The sequence below is a fragment of the Lissotriton vulgaris genome, chromosome 5 (assembly GCF_964263255.1).
Source record: "Lissotriton vulgaris chromosome 5, aLisVul1.2, whole genome shotgun sequence".
NCBI classification, from domain to species: Eukaryota; Metazoa; Chordata; class Amphibia; order Caudata; family Salamandridae; genus Lissotriton; species Lissotriton vulgaris.
Window position 1 is genome coordinate 741,036,148 of NC_141693.1, and position 14,582 is coordinate 741,050,729.

Consider the following 14,582-nt stretch of genomic DNA (forward strand, 5'->3'; position numbering starts at 1 on the left):
TCAGATCTCTAAAGATCCCCTGAGGAATCCAGATAGGCAACGTCCGGAAGTAATACAGGAAGCGGGGGAGCGCCACCATTTTTAAAAGAGCTATCCTACCCAGAACCGTCAGCGGGAGGGTCGACCAAAAGGCCATGCTGCCCCTCAGCGCCCGAACGCACCGACCGATGTTGCCCTCCAATAGGTCCGCGGTCGCGTGGTAGATGCGGACTCCCAGATAAGTGAAGCAAGATGGCTCCCAGAGCACCCCCAAGTCATGAGCAGGGCTGGGCGACTCCGCTCTCAGCGGGAACACACAGGTCTTCGCCCAGTTGACCTTAAGTCCCGACAGCCGGCCAAACTCCAACAACAGGTCTATCGCTCCTTCTAGGGCCCGCGCCGTGTCATCGAGATACAGAAGCAGGTCGTCCGCATACAGCGATATGTGATGTTGCTGCCCGCCGCTAGCTATCCCTGCATACTTGTCACCCGACCTCGCATGGACCGCCAAGGGTTCCATTGCCAGAGCAAACAATAAGGGGGAAAGGGAGCACCCCTGTCTCGTGCCCCTACCCACCGGGTATGCCGCAGACACCAGTCCACCCAAACGCACCCGCGCCGTCGCCGAGGTATATAAGACCTTCGTCCACCGGCGGAACCCCTCACCCATGCCAAACCTCTCCAGCACTCCATCCAGGAAGGTCCATTCCAAGCTGTCAAAGGCCTTCTCGATGTCCACGGACAGGACTGCTGGGGCCCCGTCCCCATCCAAGATGGCGGCCATTATCCCCACCAGGCGGCGAATATTCAGCGCCGTGCTCCTCGTGGGGATAAACCCAGCCTGATCCCTGTGCACCAGGCCCGTCATGTGTGGGGCCAGTCTGGTGGCTAATATCCGGCTCAGGATCTTGTAATCCACCTTCAACATGGACAGCGGGCGATAGGACCTCACGTCCGTTGCATCTCTGCCAGGCTTCAGGAGCAGTACAATCAAGGCCTCACGCATAGACCCAGGCAAGCTTCCTGTCTCAAAAGCTTCCGTGTACACCACCAGGAGCCTGGGGGCCAAACTGTCGACATACTGCTGATAAAATTCTATTGGTAACCCGTCCACCCCGGGCGTTTTATTACGAGCCATATGTTTAATAGCCACCCGTATTTCCGTGAGCGTGATCGGGCCGTCCAACTCCTTCGCGTCCTCTTCATCTAGGACCGGAAGCTGCCTCGCCCCTAGGTACTCCGCTATGTCCTGGACCTCCATTCCCAACTGACTCTGATACAATTCCTGATAGTACACCCGAAAGCACTCCAACACCGCTGCCTGGGAATACACCATCTCCCCCTGTGCGTTGCTAATGCTAAGGATCGGGCAACCCCTAAGTTCCGGGTTAGCAAGTCTGGCCAAGAGCGTGCCCACCTTGTCCCGTTCTGCATGGGCTCTAATGGTGTACTGCCTGTAGTCGTAACACCTCAACCGTTCCGTCTCGGTGGCGACCACTTCCTTCGCTTCCAGCAACTGGGTCTGTAAGTCCGGGCTGGCCGGCCTGCGGCGCTCCAAATCTCTCAAAGTCTCTTCCGCTTTCATAAGTGCATTCAACACAGTCGTGCGAGCATTCGAAAACCTACCCAGACACACCCCTCTCACCACCACTTTCATTGCATCCCATTCAGTGGACCGACTCGTGGCCGTGCCATCATTCTCATCAAAGTAACGGCCGATACCCTGCTGGACAGCGTCATTGAATACTGAGTCCTCCAGCGTCTCCGGCCGAAGCCGCCATGTTGGTATCGCCGAGCGCTCCCGCTGCCACTGGATGTGTACCAATAGGGGGTTATGATCTGAAATGGTTCTGGCCAAGTACTCCGTATGAGAGATCAATGGGGCTAGGGACCCACTACAGAGCACCGAATCTATCCTCACATGCAGAGCGTGGAGAGCAGAGTAAAAGGAATAATCCCTGGTGTCTCTGTGCTGCTCCCGCCATACATCCAGCAACCCCCATCTGTCCTGCCAGTCCTTCCTGTGCAAGGCCAACTTGCGCACCGGGGAGTCTACCAGGGGGGGATGGGACCTATCCAGAGCCACATCCGTAATCGAGTTGAAGTCCCCCCCTAACACTATCGGGCCCGCCAGGAAAGAAGCCAAGGACCCAGAGAGGCCATCAAAGTATCGAGCCTGATCAGTATTTGGCGCATACACACAGCAGAGAACCACATCCCTTCCATACAACCTCCCCTCCACTGCTACGAACCTACCATCAGGGTCCACCACTTGATTCAGCACCTGGAACGGTATCCCCGCCCTCACCCAAATCAGCACCCCCCTGGCATATGCTGAGTAAGTGGTGCCGAACACCTGGCCCGCCATCTTTTTTGCAACGCAGCGCACTCTTTTTTAGTCATATGGGTTTCTTGCAGCATAGCAATCTGTACCCCTCTTCGCACCAGGTATGCGTGTACTTTGTGGCGTTTAACCATAGTTCGCAGCCCCCGGACATTCCACGTCAGGCATTTCAGGTTAGGTAATGTCCCCATACCAACATCGAGCAGTTCGATCCAAATAACAAAAGTTCACATCCCTCCCAAAGCAGTTGCCCCCCCCCAGAACACACCCTGAACAAAAAAACACCCCAAACCCCACTCCCCAGGACAGAGCCTACAAACCCAATGTCAGCCCCAATCCAAACCTCGAACCAACTACCCATATTCCTACCCTGTGGTCTCCACCACAGCGGGCCTTAAGGGCCCAAGGGGGGTGAGTTATCGCCGATCCCAGCTAGCGGAGCCCGCACCCCGCGCCCTCATCCCCTACTGCGCGCTCAGCCCCCCCCCCCGGCAACCCACTCATCTCCAACAGGATACCGCCCTACCATTAGGTCTCGAGCAAGTCCCAACACAGTCTCAACCGCAAAAGATTCCATCAGAGGTCTGGGGGGTCACCACCGGCCCCTTCGAGCTTTCCGCCTCTGAGAGGTCTTCTCCCGTTCTACTGCCTTCTCCGCCCAAGTCCGTTTCCACCCGGTCACTGTTCTGTTGCGACCCCGTGATGGCCGCCGTCGCTGCGAGCGCATCTCTCTTTTCCGCAGCAATTTGAGCCTCCCGTTTCTCCCGCTGGCGCCTGTTGCGGGACCTGATGCGCTGCGATTGTCTGATCCGGGGTTGCTTAGGCTGATCTCGCCTACTTTTATGCGACCTGTCCGTCCCCGCTCTATACGACTCCAGCCATTGCCAAACTTCATCTGGAGTCTGGAAAAAGTGCGTAGTTTCTAAGCATGGGCGAATTTTGCGAATCTCGCGTTCGCGAATTTTGCGGATTTGCGAACTCGCAATCCGCAAAATCCGCGAATTCTCGCGAATTTGCGGATTTTTTTTTGTGTGTTTGCGCGGGTTTCTGCCAGTTCGCGAGGGTTTTGTACAATTTCGCAAATTGCGAACTTACCTGTCGGGTCGCAAGTTTCGCGAACTTGTTGTTTCTACGTGTCCAGCCTGTTTGGGACACTCTTCTTCATCACTGCCACTCTCTGTCACCACTGCCACTCTCTGACTACTTATGCCACCCTCTGTTTCATCACAGCACCCTCTGGTTGTCCAGTCAGTGTACATTATTGTGGCAACGCAAGCACACCTTCCCTGCCTCAAGTGACCTGAATTAATTTGGGGCTGATTAATGTGTCACAGAATATTTTTTTAGCTGGCACCTGCTTCCTTAGTGCTTCCTGATTAGTGATCTTTTGCACTTGCTAAGTGCTTTCATTGTTGCAAAATTAGTTACAACACCTGCCCTGCCCCAACTGACAATAATGAATTAGGGGCTGATTAATGGATTTGAACTTCCAGCCTGGCTCCTGCTTGTCTCCCTTAGCTGTAATTCAGGACCTTTGTGGCATATGTGTAACTTTTCTGAGGTTCAGAGCAGGGTCACATAATAGTTGCAACTGGCAACTGAACTCTGGAGGGGCCCCTCAGGAAGCACTACAGGAAATGGCTACTAATGATGAGCCTGAACTTTTGAACCTGGTAAGTAGTTTCAGTTTTGCTAAGATCGTATTTCTGCAATTTTGCACTTATTCGCGGGGCGCGAAGTTGTACTGGGAAGCCGCGAACTCACGCGAACAGTGCGAGCAGTGCGAGCAAAATCCGCTGCTCGCGGATTTGCGGATTTTGCGGGAGATTCGCGAATCTCGCGGATTGCGAATTTCCCAAAAATCCGCAAAATCCGCGAGCGAAACGGATTTTCCGCCCATGCTTAGTAGTTTCGTCCAGTATGATCCGCAGCTTGGCCGGGTAGAGCAAGGAATATTGGATGCCTTCCTCCCGGAGCTCCTTCTTCACCGCTAGGAATGATGCCCTGTTCTTCTGGACCGCCTGAGTGTAGTCCGGGAAGATCGTGACCTTGCTGTTTTCCACCGCATACGGGCCCGACATCCTAGCCCGCTGGATGAGGAGATCCCGGTCCTTATAATGGAGGAGCCGCACCACCATCGGTCGGGGGGGGGCGGCCAAGCCCTGGTGGGTGAGCAGGCACCCTGTGGGCTCGCTCCAGAGTAAAAAAAGGAGTAAGCCCCTCCGGTGCCACCACTGTGCGAAACCAGTTCTCCATGTAGGCCACCGCATCCTCCCCCTCAATTCCTTCCGGCAGGCCTACGACCCGCACGTTGTTTCGTCTGTTGCGGCCTTCTGCATCCTCCGCCCGTCGTTCCAGCGAGTCAAACCGGGCTAATATATCCGTGATCCTGCGTTCTGCGGTCACCACCGACGGCTTCAGGTCCAATAGCAGCTGATCATGGTCCTTGACCCTATCTGCCAGCTTCGCGTGGTCAGCTCGCAATAGCCCCAGTCCCGTGGCCACTTGTGCGATGTCCTGGTGCAGCGCCTCCTTGGTCGAGGTGATCGCATCGAGTATGGCGTCTAGACGTCGGTGCAGCCGCTGCTCCGGATCCAACTCCGGCGGGGGAGTCTCGCCCATCCGAGACGATGCCGCCAGGTCCCCCTCAGCGCGCTCCTCGGCCACCAGCCCTCCGGCCGCCGCCATTTCAGGGTACTGCGTCACAGGCCAGCAAGCCGACCAGCTTCTGCGCTCGTAGTCCGGCGCGAACTACCTGATACTGAGCAGGGTCAAGCGCCGCCACCGATGCCCTCAGGACCAATGGCCAGCGTGGCGGGCACTGTTCCGCCGGTCCCCTCGGAAGCCTGAGGGGGGAAGGAAGGAGATAGACATGGCGGCCAGCGAGGGACCACAAGGTCCGGGCGGGGCTATTCACTGTTCCCCGACCTCAGGAACTGGCACCTCTGTCCCCAATGTCTCGATCTATCTGCTGCAGGGCCTCCCGCCAGTCGGCGACAACTCGGCTCAAAGTTGATGTCCGGGGCTGCCCGTCCTCATCGGCGCCATTTTCTTCTCACTCTCGGCAACACCTCGGCCGTCGCCCAACTCTGTCTCCTCGGGGCCAGCAGTCCCCCAGCAACTTTCCGTCTGTGCCCGGCTGTCCCGTCACCCTTCAGAGGGTAGGAGCGTCGACCTCGGGTCGCCCAGGGTGCCAAAGACAGGAGAATTAGCGGGATTCCGCGCGGAGCTGCGAGCTCACGCCGCCATCCCGATCGGCGTCCAAGCCACGCCCCCCCCTGGGTTAGATTCATAAAGAATAAATGTTTAAGGCTAGGATTGCATGCTCTGTGGACTGACCCGGGGAACGCGGCCAGTAGGATCAGTCGAAAAAACCTTACTAAGATTTATTACGAAAATAATCACACAGCTACCTTGTCCAATTCTGCAACCGGTACCCTAACTGCTTTGTTTTTAAATGTTAAAGACTTTTATAAATTTGAAGAATTCATGGATTACATTTATCCTATCCTGGCTAGAAAACTGTACATACAGTGGAGATACAGGGTTTTACCCCTCCGAGCTTTTGTCAATAAGTGGTCCCCAGCAGCAACTGAAAAATGCACAGAGTGCAACTATGACAGGGAAAACGATCTTCATGTTTTATTCTTCTGTCCAGCTTATGATAAGCCCAGGAAGTACTGGCTTGTGCCCCTGTGTAAGAATCTGGGATTCAAACATTGCATGCATGCTTTCAGAGTTTTAAAAACAAACATAACTAGACCAATTGTTTTTGCCGTGTCACAATTTCTAGTAACAATGTGGCGCAAGCAAATGTTTTTAATTAAAGCTATATAAAAGCGATACATAGCGACTATATCACGAAAATGCTTATCTTTTTGTATTTGTAATTTTTCTCGCTTGCTATACTATTTTGTATCTGTAACTGCTGAGATTGTATCTTTTCTCCTTTTGATACATTGAATCAAATTTTTCACCCATGATCTTGTTGTTTTTATACATTGCGTATTTTATGAATTCACTGTTTTTATATATTGGTATCTTTTATGGCATTTGGCCGAAATAAGATTTTATGATGATGATGATGATGATGGTAATTACATGCGATAACTATAACTGGTGAATTTAAATGGCTTTGTAAGTTTAAAATGTCTTTTTTTAACTGACCCTTAACATAACTATAAGGTCACTTTAACCCTGGTTTTTTCAGTGAATTATTATTATTATTGATAATATTAGTTTATTCATTTGTTTATAAAGTGCAGACTATCACTTGAGGGTGCATCTTCGCATAAATAACAGGAAGAAGTAGCTTCTCAGGAGCTAGCTATTAAACATTAGCAAAATAAATTACATTTTATGGCCTTTTTGAAGATCAAGTGTCCTTGTGTACATCGTGGATTGCGACGTAGTCCATTACAAATTTTAGGTTACAAATACCTGACACCTGCAGAAGAGGACATTAAGAAGTAGAGCGGAAACAGATCATACAGACCTCTCAGAAGAGTGAGTTGTATTGATTGGAGAAGTTTTTGTGCACAAGGCAAGCAGTCTTAAATATGACCTGATGCTTCAATGAAAATATGTGGAGATTCTGTCTGGCCTGACTGACATAATCAACTTTTCTGATTCCTAGAACTTTTCTGAATAAAAACATGTGAATTCTTTGCTATTTTAAATAAATAGTCAACTAGTCCAATGTACAGACTGTTACAATATCCAGTTTTGTTGTACATGCTTCGAGATGACCCTGGCAAGAGTGGCTTTGGGGATATAAGGCAGGATTTTTCCTAGATGCAAGAGGAAGTAAGCTTGTTTACTCGTATTTGAAAACAAAGCTTCCAGCCAATGTAGACGTCTAAAGATGTAAAATGTATTGAATGGACAGGACATGGGCCCATTGAAGGTGGCCAGATGGAGTCTTGCTAATGGAATTTGTTTATTCCAACAGGAAGTAGCTCTGTTTTATATCGGTAAATATATAGAAAGTTATTTCTCATTCAACCTTGAGCAGAACTTAGGTAAGTGCGAATGTAAGGGAGACAGTATGTAAATTCTGGTTCTGATGAAGCAGCAATTGGGTGTCGTCAGCATAGGAGATGGAGGAGAATTATCGTCTACAGTCTGAAAGGTAAGCGCTGTAGTCCTGAAGGATACTTGCTAATTTTAAAGCTGCTTAAACGTGTGATCGGCGCAATTGGGTCGCGCTTGTTAATTTATTATTTACCCATTTTAAATGCTCGTGGCTCTCAGCCGTTTTATTTTTCCATAATTCCGCCGCGCTATCTGGGAGGGTAACGGGGTTTCTTAGGACATTGCTTGCACCTAAAATTTGGAAATACTCACCGCTGTTACAGCGGGCCTTTAGCTGCTTCTACCTGCGAGGGGGACATCTTGGGTGAGGTAGTGCCGGCTGCGGCAGACATCTTGGTTAGCAGGCTAGCTGCTGGCTGACGTGATAGGCCCACAGGAGGCCATTTAAACCTGCCATATGCTAACGCGCAGCGTACACGCGCAGCGGGCGCGCCGTGGGCACGCCGGAGGCTCGCCAGAGGCGAGCCCATCTATGCCCATCCAGGACCAGACGGGACCCGGGGCCAGAACCCCTGGTTCGCGCATTATATATGACAGAGATGAGCTTCTGGAAATCAACTTGCTGCGCACTCCCCTTGAGGAGGGGAGCGAGGCGGCGCTTCGACAGGTAGGACTTTGGAAGGCTCAGGAGAAAGGTCTTGGCTGGCCTCATGCTTATAAAGCGGGGGTTGTGCATTATGGGCTGTTAAACACCCGCTCTCTCCAAAAACATAGTGTAGAGGTGTTCTCATTGCTGGAGGACGGGGAATTTGATGTGTTGGGGATCACGGAGACGTGGCTGGAGGATTCCTCGCTACCGGATCTTGTGGCTGCCTTACCGGCAAGTTTCTCGGTCCTACATTGTAATAGAGCGGGAGAGAAAAGAGGCGGAGGGGTGGCACTCTTCTTTGCTGATCGTTTGCGTGGAGAAATAATCTTGGCCGAAGATATAGGCGGGGCGGAGGTTCTGGGTGTTAAACTTAGACTGGGGACAGATTGCTTAACTGTCCTGGTAGTTTACCGTCCTCCTTGGGCCATGCCGGAGTTCCCGGACCTATTCTTGAAACTTGTGCAGGATATGCGCTCGAGGTTTGATAATTTGGTCATCCTGGGAGACTTCAATTACCATTGGGAAATTACCCCAAGAGAAGGGCAGGCTGGCCACATTGATGAGCTATTATCCTCGTTAGGTCTAACCCAACAAGTAAGGGGGCCGACACATGTGAAAGGTCACACGCTTGATTTGGTTTGGACGTCAATTCCGGTACAGGGAGCGACGATCTCACGACCGTGTGTCTGGTCGGATCACCACCTATTGAAGGGAGATCTCCTGATGAACTTACATAAAACGAAACCGGCAGAAGGCCAGAGGCTGGTGAGGAAGTGGAAGAACATCAATGGAGACAAAATGGTGGCACATCTCTTGGCGAATCCATCTCTGAACCGTCAAGATGAGAATCCTGATGCTCTCTGCAGTAATCTAGATGAGAGACTTCGAAGGGCGGTCGACTATGTGGCGCCAGCACGCAGGGTCAACCTAGTAAATAGAGGCTGGAGGTCCCCATGGTACAACGACTCTTTAAGGGAGAAAAAGAGAGCTTTACGCAAGACGGAGAGAGCTTGGCGCAGAGCCTACGACACGAAGGCGAGAAGTCTCTACATGCTAGAATTAGCGAACTATAAACGGGCAATAATAGCTAGGAAGGCGGATTTCTATGAGGAAAGGATCATCACAGCTATAGATCCTCAAAAAGAAATCTTTCGAGTCCTAAATGAACTCAAGAAAGTAAAAGAACAAAGGCCGGAGTTCACTTTAGAGGACTGTCAGAGATTTCAGAACTTCTTCACTAGCAAAATTAAAGATCTTATTTCAGAAATTGCCTGTACTCCCATGCATGCTTGCCCCCCACTGACTACGTCGGCTAAGAAGCTGGTGGACAGACCTCTGGACTTTCTTCCTCCTATTACGAAAGAGGAACTGTCCCTGCTTACTGGGAGAGTTAAGTCTGGCTCCCAGGCTGATCCTTGTCCCCCTGATGTATTCAAACTGGCTATGCCAGGAATAGAAGAGGAGGTTCTGAACCTTTTGAACTCATCCTTAGCATTAGGCAAGGTTCCTACTGCCTTTAAGGAGGCAAGGTTGATCCCTCTGCTAAAAAAGACTGGGGCAGATGTGAAATGCCTAAAAAACTTTAGGCCCATTTCCCAGATCCCTTTCCTGGCCAAAGTGTTGGAACAGCATGTTCTGGCCGAGCTTTCTGACCATCTAGAAAGGAACGGGCTGTTGGAACCAAATCAATCAGGGTTCCGTGCAAATCACAGCACGGAACTGGTCATGCTGTCTATCATGGATGAGCTCCGGAACAGGGCAGATAAGAAGATACCTGGTACCCTGGTGCTGTTAGACCTCTCCGCGGCGTTTGACACCGTTTGTCACAAACAACTTCTGTCGCGGATGAGGGATTTCGACATCCTAGGCACAGCCCACGCCTGGTTTGCTTCTTTCCTACAAGGGAGAACACAAAGAGTTCAGCTGGGAGAACTGCTCTCTACTGCAACACCAATTTCCTGTGGAGTGCCACAGGGGTCGGCTTTGTCGCCCCTGTTATTCAATATATATCTCCAACCATTGATCGCACTCCTGAATCAAATGGATTGTCAGGTATACAACTATGCTGACGACACCCAAATCATTATCCAAATGGATAATGCTCCTGGGGCGTCAGCAAATCTGCAAACCATTCTTAAGCACACAGCTAATTGGATGTCGCTGAACTCCTTAAAAATTAACCCGGACAAGACGGAGGTCTTACCTATCACCATCGCTGGCAATCCATGGCATGACGGGTTCTGGCCTAGGGAACTTGGACCGCCCCCGGAGCCGGCAGTGGCAGTAAAAAGCCTAGGCATCCATGTGGATGATAAACTTTCCATGCGGAAACAAGTCACCACGGTGGTAGGAACTTGTGTTGGCCTGCTCCGTCAACTTAGAAAAATTGCGCCATTACTGTCCTATTCCACCTTGAGACGGGCGGTTTCCGCAATGATTCTAGCAAGATTGGACTACGGCAACTCACTTTACCTAGGATTACCCCAAAAACTCCTGGACAGACTTCAGATGGTGATGAATGATGCCGCCAGGCTCATTCATAAGAAACCCAGGAGCACGCATGTGTCCCCACTTATGCGCGAGCTACATTGGCTCCCAGTAAGGCAGAGGGTGCTTTTCAAAGGGCTATGTATTGCACACAAATCTCTCTATGGTAAGGCGCCAAGATACATTAAGACCCGCCTGATTCCATACAAACCGGGTAGGGTGCTAAGATCTGCTGAGGCAACCCTTCTCACACAACCACGTTTCAGATTGGCGACAGTGGGTGGTCGTGCCATCTCGAATACCCTCCCAGCAGTCTGGAATAGTCTATCGGCGGATCTGCGTAAGGAACCTAATTTGCTGTCCTTTCGGAAGAGGTTGAAGACTGTTCTTTTCCAGAAGGCCTGGGGTGGGCTATAATCTTCTGGGAAAGGTATTTTCAGGATTTCTGCGGTGTTTACCGGACAAGCGCTTAGAGACCCCTGGGTTATAACGCGCTATATAAATCGAAATAAATAAATAAATAAATAAATACAGTGTTCAATGTAACAGAGACCCAGTTTGACCAACTGAGCTGTCTTGTCTTCATTAATATGTCTCATCCAATGCTACTGCTAGGACTGTCTCCATGCCTCTCACAGGACACAATCTCATTAACCTAAAAAACTGGATTGGTGTTGCACTACTATAAATCAGCCGCGGCAGCTGCAGGTAAGAACGGTGGGGCGGTGGTGCCAGTTGAGGTGGGGTTTCGAGACACGACCAAGAGGGAAAATTAATTATTTATTTAATTTTCCCTCGTGGTCGTCTCTCGAAATCCCCCCTCACCTGGCCCCATCGCCCCACCGCTCTTACCTGCAGCGGCTGCAGCTGCTATAAATTCTGATAATTTGGCAAGAAATGGAGGGCGAGTGATAGTTAGCTACCACTAAGGCGTCAAGTGATTTCTTTTTTGATCTCGGCTACAGGCCTCTTTAGCTGTCTGTTGAACACACATATCATATACAAAGAGTTGATTTTCAGTTAGCCCCTTGCTTATGATTGGATGGCGTGATTACCTATCCCCGATGTCTGCTTTTGATTCAATGACTTTCCTCCCTATTCTTGTGTTTGTCACTCCGAAAAGCATTTTTATTTCACAGTGTTGTGATTAGAAGAGTTCTAATGTTTCAGTGCCTACATGAGGGCACACTTGTTTACTTTGACATTCAGCCCCCTAATAGAGAGCACGTTTCCTTCATCGCTCCATATTTGTTTCTCTGCACCCAAAAGCTCTATTTGCTCCCCGTATGATCAGAGAGGTTTTAAGGCATGGTCAAAGTGGACAATTTCCCAGGGCTCTCAATTTTCTAAGGGGCCCCTTATACAGTGATCATCCTCAGTTTCCTATACTCTGTCTCCCTTTTCTGTATTTCTGTGCCCTGGGCAAGATGTATTTCAGCAGTTTTGTGTGAAAGTTTAGTTATCATATTGTTCGGCATCATGCGGGCTTGATCTACAGAATCTAGCCTAAGTTATTCTGAATAGAGGCCCCCTAAATATGTCTTCCCTGCCCCCAAAAATCCTTAAGATAACACTGTCCCTGATCGCTGATACTCCCCATCCTTCTCCCATGTTTCCCACCTTTTTTATTGATGAGTGCCTGGCCTTTACAAAGTGCTATGGGTCACTCCCTACCTTTTTTTGTACTAATTTGCACTTTTTTTGTGTGACTTTTTTATTTTTTATTTACCATCTCAAAATGGACATCCTCGATGTTAGAATGGCAAACTTAAAATTCCATGATTACCACCAGTGCATCACAAGGCTCGAATGTGTCAGGGCACGCAGAGGAATGCATTGCGATGCATGTGTGGGCAATTTTGTAAATTTTACAATAGATTTTCTTCAATTGAAAACTAAAAACACCGTGTTTGTTTTTTGTTGCTAATATAATTTGTGATGTTTTTTTATAACTGCGTAAAGTACTTCCAGAGCCTTAGCAATATTGCACATTAACACATATGCACTGACGGCGTGTATTCCCCTTGCTGTGCATTGCACATTCAGCCTGCCTGTACAAGTAAGCATAGCCTAGTTCTGAAGTTGGCATAACAAAGCAGAATTACAGATCCATTGGAGTCAGCCTTTTCGTCTAATCTTTGTTCAAGGCTTCTCACTTTCTTCCCACAAGAGGGTCAGGTCATTTGTTCATTAGTGTCTAGGCGAAGACTACGGAGCTAAAAACATGTTAGTAGCTGACAATCGATCATTTTGCATGTGGAGCAGATTGCTCATTATGCAAGTTTTGCTGGCACTGCAAAGTTGGATAGCTCCAAAGGCCCTCGGTATAATACACATTACAAGCACTTCTACAACAGAGTGGGATGTACAGTATGTATGCCTTGCATTCAAAGATGTCAAAATCCTCAATAGGTGCAGGTTTAGAAATAGAAGTTGTGAACCTCAGTCAAAACAAGTTTTTGTTCCATTGGAGTGATTGAGCTCTAGTTACATTTTGGCGGAATGGAAAAATAGATATTTTTCATGTTTTTGTTGCTTACCAGTAAGTCTGTGGTCTGTGGAAATGTCATGTTTTAGAACTTTTATTTAAAAGATAATGTAGGGACCATCACAAAAACTGATGAAGAATTCACAGAAAATTTGTAGAAACTAGAAGTGAATACTCTTGTGAGAATTGCCGATAAATATATATATTCTTTTTGCTTTCTCTCATTATTTACATTTATTGTTCAACCAGTTATTATTTATTTTTTCTATCTTATGGATTGTTTGTATATAGTGTAAATAGCAATGTTCTAAGTAATCCTGGTCATTAATTTCATCAATTTGGTTATTACATTACCATCCACTTCAGCATATGCCAGCTCTTGCTCGTTGTAAATAGTCATGTTTCCTGCGATTTTCATTGGCACTTTGTCATTATTTGTTCGTATGATCGGCAGATTTCTACTTATATTAATAGGTATGCTTTCTGCGTTTCTTTATGGCACTATGTCATTATTTTGTTCACATGAATTGCAGAAATCCACTCACATTACAACTGGTGGTTTTTACATGCTGTGTTTATTATTTTTTCTATTTAGAACACATCTCTGTTAATATATAACCATTCGATGATTGAATCGTGATTTTTTGAACTGCTTTACACGTTTATATGATTCAGTTGTTATGTTTTCTTTAGAACACTGGTTATTTTATGAGTCCTTTCACTATGTTTGCTATTAAGAGAAGGCGTGCACTATTGGTCACTTTTGATTGTCCTTTGTTTACTACTACTATTTATATGATTTGTTTGTTCCTGACGCGTTGTGTGAACAAGCTCTCTTGTTGAGCGAAACGCGTCATCTTTACTGAATAAATCGTCTTCCCTGTTATCCATCCATGGATTCCTGATTATTTCGAGGCTATTGCTTTCTGCTGGGCGTAAGGCTTATGAGGTCCTGACCTTTTTTGTTCCGCCATCATTGAACGGGACTAGGACTGCTCTAATATATATATATATATATATATATATATATATATATATATATATATATATATATATATATATATATATATATATATATATATATATATATATTATTTTTTTTATTGACTGCAAAATGGGCACAGAGTACAACATCCATGGCACCTCTCAGATTGCAAAGCCCAGCACCTGAATAAAATGTGAAGGCTATTACAAAGCACAGGTGTATTTCGAGAAGAGTTGCTATGAGAACATCCACTCCCTGGACCTCAGCTAAGATCCTAAAGTCTGTCAGATCTCACAGATCCTATGAAAGTATATTTCGGCAAAACAAAGACTTGGTAACATAAGTCTCACCTTTCAATGGTGTCACCATTCTTTTGGCTTTGCCAATGCGTTGGTGTTCCTGAATGTAAACAGTGGAAGGCTACAAGTCTCCCAACCAAAAAGATGGTAAAGAAACTGAGGTCCATGGGTGCGACAAACAAGAAAAGAAAGCCATTAAATAAGAAGCAAGCAAAGGAGATTGACAAACAAGCCAATGCCAACCAGTGGTAAGCAATGGGCTGTTCCAAAACCCACTGCAAATATTGATGTTGAGCATAATAGGTCTTTGACAACAG